Source organism: Labrus bergylta, chromosome 3 (genome assembly GCF_963930695.1).
Source record: "Labrus bergylta chromosome 3, fLabBer1.1, whole genome shotgun sequence".
In the NCBI taxonomy this organism is placed as follows: Eukaryota; Metazoa; Chordata; class Actinopteri; order Labriformes; family Labridae; genus Labrus; species Labrus bergylta.
Window position 1 is genome coordinate 24,858,455 of NC_089197.1, and position 7,103 is coordinate 24,865,557.

A 7,103-nucleotide genomic window follows, 5' to 3' on the forward strand; every position below is an offset into this window, starting at 1 on the left:
AAAAACATCTTCTGGGATCAGAGTAGGATCACAAAAAACGTCATGTCTATTATTGAAATGCAATCAAGCAACATGTTTAACCTCTGTTAGGTCAAAATTAATTGGCTGGTAAAAAGATGTAATTAAAAAGTAGTTTGTCGTGTTGCTTATACTAATTGGGGAAAAAAGCTGCCTTAGAACCTTTCAAGAATATAAAATATGTCTATCTATCTATCTATCTATCTATCTATCTATCTATCTATCTATCTATCTATCTCTCTCTCTCTCTATCTATCTATCTCTCTCTCTCTATCTATCTATCTATCTCTCTCTCTATCTATCTATCTATCTATCTATCTATCTATCTATCTATCTATCTATCTATCTATCTCTCTCTCTCTCTATCTATCTATCTCTCTCTCTCTCTCTATCTATCTATCTATCTCTCTCTCTATCTATCTAGCTCTCTATCTATCTATCTATCTATCTCTCTCTCTATCTATCTCACTCTTTCTCTATCTATTTATCTATCCACTTATCCATCTAGTATGTGTCTGTCTGTCTATTCATAAATAAGTACAATGCACACACATTTAAAGCATTTTTTTGTGGAAAAATTGATCAAAAACAGAATTTCCCATGAGTCAGGAATTGAGTTGACAACTTTTTCCCTCCTGATACAGATGCAAATTTGACATTTGAATGCCATCTCAGCGAGCTACTTAGTATTTATGTTATCAGAGGAACAGTCTTATCTATCATGAATTAACAACGGGGTGGTCACCTTTTTCAGGACTAGCTCACATTATGATAAGCACATATATTTGTATGGAGAAGTGTCACAACGTACCCCATGAACTCTTTAGAACACTAGGAAGTAAGGAAGTCAGCTTTGATGGGTTATACTGTATTCTGTGTGTGTGTGTGTGTGTGTGTGTGTGTGTGTGTGTGTGTGTGTGTGTGTGTGTGTGTGTGTGTGTGTGTGTGTGTGTGTGCATGCTTGCGTGCGCATTCACCCTGATGTCTGTCAGACTGATTTGTCTTTGGGGATCATAATGTTCTGAGAGCAACTAACAGTAACATCTGGCACTGCATTGGCTTTGTTATGAATATATTTATTTATTTTACATTTAATCATGTCTTTTTAGACCATCTCAGAGTTTTTTTCACTCCAAATGGGGATCAGAACACAACAGGTCTCCCTTGTCAATCGCATCAGGGCTATTCTTTCCCACAAACGCTTAGCTAATTTAGTGTCAGTGTTGCTTATTGGCTTTGTGAATGTTGTTTTCTTGTTTTTTGGGTTTTTTTTTTGTAAATTCTCTGCAGGACAGTTTGCCTTAGGAAGTCTTGCAAACTGGCTGGCAGGAAGAATCATAGGTACAGCAAGATCTCTTCAATTATGCCTGTGTGTAAGCATCCTCTTTGTTCGAGCACAGGCAAGCGTATCAGAAAGGTTGACAGGGTTCTTCTTCTTGTCTGTGCCAAGCTCAGCAACTGGATGGCTGCGCAGGGCACCTCTGCCGATTGCTCTCCGTTCAGACAAAAGAGCAGTCAGAATAGCTCCAGCTGTGTTTGTGAAGTGGGTTTGAGCTCGCATAAAGCAACACAAAGGAAAAATAGTCCCTCAAGGATCATGCACACCTGGAGACACATTTCCCCCAAATTATTTTTTTTATTGTTTCATTGTTTCTGGATGGAAACTGTATTAGCCCATTAGCAACCAAGGAGGATTTTACCTCCACTAGAATTGGAAACAGGTGGGTGTAAATTTGTCAGCAAAATCACCTCCAGGCTAATGGAAACAATATTTACCCTGGGTATTTCAGCCAGTATAAGTGCAATTTTTACAGTACAAAGTGGTTGGCATTTCTGTCATAATCGCTAAATTTTTCATCCCACTGTCAAGGTGACTTGTTGGAATGTCACAGACACACCACTTGAAATAGCCCCCGAAAATATAGTCCCTTAAAGGAGCAAAAATCAGTGACATAAGTCATGCATTGTGCATAACAGCTTGGTGTCATGCACAATTCCTTTATACTGTGTGTTCATTATCCCATTAAACAGGATATATGGAGTGAGCCAGGTGGAACACAACCATGCATGAACATTTTTCACTGTCTGATTTGTAGAAGAGTCCAAAAGAAGAGCCAACATTCATATTCACTGCACAGCAAGTAAGAGGTGTGACAGTATTTTTTGTGAATATGAGAGTGTATATGGTAATACCAGGGCAGCCGCAAACCTCAGCTGCAGACTCTGCCTGAGGGAGGGAGGGGCACCCCCACCCCCAACACATACACCAACTCTCCGAGATATAGAACCTTTCACTCTCTGAGGCCATAATTTTGTCTTGAAGCACAATCACTTGCCACTTCATTTGCGTCTGTGCTGCAGGGAAAATTCAGGAAAGGTTGTTGGTGTAGAATGATTGTTTGGGATAAATTAAGTTTTGCTCACTTTACTTTGAAAAGGTGAATTGCATCTCTGTTTTCCCTTATGGGTGGTGTTTTGTCTGTTCTGCTGTTGATGTACTGCTGAATGATAAGCAGGCTTCTCGCTGCATGTTTAAGTTCACTTGTGACGCATAGGAGGGAATAAATGAGAAAAAAAACAAATAAGAGGTCAGGGAGACCACAATGAGTCATTCGCTTTCAGGCTGCTAATGAATCCCAGAATAATCTAGCCAGGCCTCCCCTGAGTACAGCCATATAGGGTTTTGGCTTTATTGCTTTTGCATGTAAAGAGAGCTTTATGCCTGTTTTTATGTGTTAACTGTAGATCTGTTTATAAACAATGACTCTGCAGCTCTGTTTAAGGTTGAAGGATCTTTTTGGTTTAATTATCCTCACATTGCCACTTTTTCACAATGTGAATAATTTCAGGAACTTTCAGTTCATTTTCCTTTTTTCTAGGGAAATTTCCCTTGATGCAGTCGCATGGACTTGCAAACAGTTAGAGGGGCAAATCATGTGGCATAGGGGTATCCTGGGCTAGGTAGCTAGGGCCAAAATCTACTTCATATGGCTCCTAGTCCCAAACACAGATGTTTGGTATTACATATTGGATAAAACACTTTGTTTAACTTCTGTTAGGTTCCTTAAATGCTGACGTTGCTGGGAGATATCTGGGTCATTTACAATAATGTCTGAAAGACACTCTTACTTAAAGTCATAATGCTTAAGACTGTATTTAATCATGCCTATAAACCTCTTTATTTCAGTCCTGCTCAGAACAGACTGTTTCTGTGTCTATAGATTTAAATGTAAATGAGCGGTGTCTCACCAGGTCACTCACTGGGAGGGCTTAAATGGCTCGGGCTTTCTCACTCCATGCCCTATTGTTTACGGAGGACAGAACAAACACCTAACTGCCCTTTGTGATGTCACAAATCGAAAATCTCCGAATGGCCTGTTTGAGCACACATCTCCTGAAAAGTGAACAGGCAAAAGACGGAGCATACAGACTTTTCTATTAATTTGGGAAGTTAATAGACTGACAGGGACACATATTATTGTTGAAAATCATGGTAAAGTGTATTTTGCAAAATAGTTGACCTTTAAGGTCAATTATGTTTTTACATTCAGAAAAATAAATATATGTTTGATAAAATTCCTGTATTCATGTTGCAGATTGAAAGTATTGTTATGTCCACTTTATTGCACCAGATGCAAGCAAATACTAGAACACTACTGTGTTGCTTAAGGGTTGTTCATACAACTTTAAAAATGTATAATTACATAAAGTTATACTGTTTTTAATAATATAAATCAAACCACAAAAAAAAAAAAAAATTGAAAAGCTGCCCCAGAATTTTAGCTTTGCTAATGCTCAAATGTTGAAGTCCTGCCAAACCACGCACAAACATATGGTATACATACAAATATGCATGCACAGACAGTTGAAACACAAACTTCAATACTAAAGAGACAGTTCTATAACAATAACGTTGCAGTTAACTAACAAAGCCCATGCCTCAGCAGAATGCAGTTTAAAGCTTTATTGCTTATTGAATGGTAGAGAAGCAGACTGGAGCGTGGAGGGGGTGAGGTCAGGGAACAGTGAGGGGGAAGAGACTCAGGATACCAGCAAAACCTGCACTTTGAGTTTTCAGGATACACCCGGGAGAGGACTTTGGAAAGACGAAATGAGGAGAGGGATTTGTTAGATATTGAAAATGAAGAGGCCTCTTGTATGCTACTGTGAAAGGTGTGCTGAGATGCTTTCTTTGAGCTTTCTTTGGGAGTTTGATGAGAAGATTGACACCACTCTGAAGTCTGAACAGAAAATCATGAGCTGTAGCTAGCAAACAGTTAGCTTTGCTAAGCCCAAGGACTGAAAGTTGAAGGAAAATGCTGACTGGCTCTGTTCAAAGGTTAAACAAATGCCAACTGGCACCTCCAAAACCAAAAACTAATAACCCCCTTGCAGAATAAAGGCATCACCATGGATCAGTCAAGGATCACTTTGGATTATTTTGGGATTATTTTTTTTTTAAAACAGGGAACAGAATAAGGCATGTTCTTTTGAGAAAGTTTAAACAAATGCCACTAAATGTACAGGACTCTGAGACATTTGTGGACAGGAACGAATCATCAACTCATTGACAGATGATTTAATACGTTTTTATGGGTTGAAAAAAACGTGACAACTGTAGGACTGCACTATTGACAGCAGATTCCACACATGTGAGTACTATATATGCCTGTTTACAGATGTAACATTAAAAGGTTTTGTATCATGATGTTATTTGATCTGCAACAAAAATCCAAACGACCTTTATTTGACAAAAAAAAAAACAATTAAAGACTTAAAACATCCTTCTTTCATTAAAAGCAAAGACAGCATAATGACTAACGCACTATAAAAGTTATTGGTATTTCAACAGCTGGGAAGACAAGACTTTTCAGAGCAGTACTCAGTGTTGTCTTTAAAATAAACACCCCTCTGAGCTCGTCATTACCAACAATAACATCAGCGCAATGTCATCAGCGTCTCCAACATCAGACTGAAATTGCTGTTTCAGTTCGCAGTAGCTTGTTTGACAGATGTTTTTTTATATACATAAAATTAGAGCAGACTGAAATATACTTGTACCAGAGTGTCCTTGGATTTCACATCAACATTTTTTCAATATTCCTAGCTAAGTAAGGGTTCCTGAGAGCATGGAAATCATTAACATTATGGAAATGAGTATCACTTATGTGTTCATAATCATCTTGACACAATAAAAAATAACAACAAAGAGTCTGCCCTCATGCTTTTAATAAATGATCTCAGGAGTGGCAGCTATTTTTCACTAATGTTGTAGATGCAGACGGCAAATAAATGTACAGGGATTTTTCTTAGTGACATTGGTGCGGAGACAGTGACAACTTACAGAGCTTCATGGTGCATACTGAGACAACAATGGTACAAGGACAGCTGGACTCAATGCTCTGTGCAATGAAAAAGACACTGAAATATGAACTCTGGCGACTTGAATACAAATGAGAGATTACTTTAAAAGTGAAAAGAACAATGCTGAGAGGATGCTGCCCACATCTGTGAAGTAGCCTCAGCATTAGTGATGATGAGACCAGTATGCAGTTGATAAGGTGGACTAGCATGCTTAGGCTGTGATTTTGAAAATGCCAACAAAAATTAAAACCATTAAATTATATTAAACAGAGGTGATATATTGGGTTTGAACTATTACTAAATAGAGGTTAAACTGAGTTAATGAAATATTACAGCAATAGAAAACTGGTTAGACAGTCAGGGACACATTTGTAAAAAAAAAAAAGAGTGGGTTAACTGTTAAAACGTAAGGAGATAATGTACTGTATACATGAATGCAACATTTAAAAAATGTTAATATTCTTATACCAAATAATATAAGATTTCAGCTATTCGTAACTGTAACTTTCCCTAAATTATAAAGCAACAGCTCTTGGACACAAATACCAAGACTTAGAGACATGCAGAAGTGTAAAAACAATATAGGAACATCATTTGAAGAGATTTTACCTCCTTTTTTTTGTCATGTATCTGTCTTGATTTGTGATGGTTTTCCATCTCTTTGTCCCTGCTTTGTGTCTTAGCATATGTGTATCCCTTGTGCTTCAGCATTGTCCCTTTGACAATGTTTCCCTGTGAAGTTCTTTTGCACGTCTTTGCATTATTTTTCCTTTTTACCCATAGTGTTTTGGTTTTTTGTAGTTATTTTATTGACTTTCAGTTTTTAAATACAGTGGTTCTGACTGTTGGGGAACAAAGGGAGGGTGTGTCTGGGGGGGCCATGGTTGAACACCATGGTTGAACACTGACTAACCCTACATCTGTCCTAATACCTCTAACTTTATATTCCACCCATCCCAAAACCACATCACACAATCTCTTATTCAGAGAAAGAGTGGCCCACCAAATACACAAACGTATTCACACAAGTTCAAAGTTTTCCCCTATATTTCCTATATTTCAGTGAGTCAGACAAGAACATGTTGGATCCTCACACTGTGCAGCTTGACAGAAAGAGCGCTATGAAGCTTACACAGCACTCAGCCATTGTCAGGCTCGATGCCATGCCTTGCACCAACAGCTTGCACTCTGTTTCCATCAGATGTAACACACAGTCTGGCACTGCAGCCAGTCAAACCCTGTTAGTTGCTTTAGCCCCTGTTTACAAAGACTGGGCATTTTGTCATGTTGGATTTTGAATATCTTATATGCAAAAAGGAAATGTTTGACCAAGAAGGTGGGTGTTGTTGGGTTGATGTTGTTTTGCTGGAGGCTGCTCTGACAGCTTGAGGTGAGCTAAACTGGAATCACACATTGTTAATGGGCGTCTTTACAGCACCAAAGGGTTGTCATCACAGTCTATTTTTACTTTGGTGGAGACCCGGCAGGATCAGCAGCATGGCATTTGAAGCTAACACCGTTGACTCATAAACAGCATAGCTTCATAGAGCCTACACAGCTAGTTCACAAGCTGTTCTGACGCACATGTTGCCTTCCATCATGTTGCTTTGGAGTGGCTTAAATAAAGAAACATGTTCCCTTCTAAATCTATTTTTCATTAGCTTTTAGCAGTGTTGTGCAAGCTGTTTGATTTCAGCAGTGATGCCTTTGGATCTTTGGAT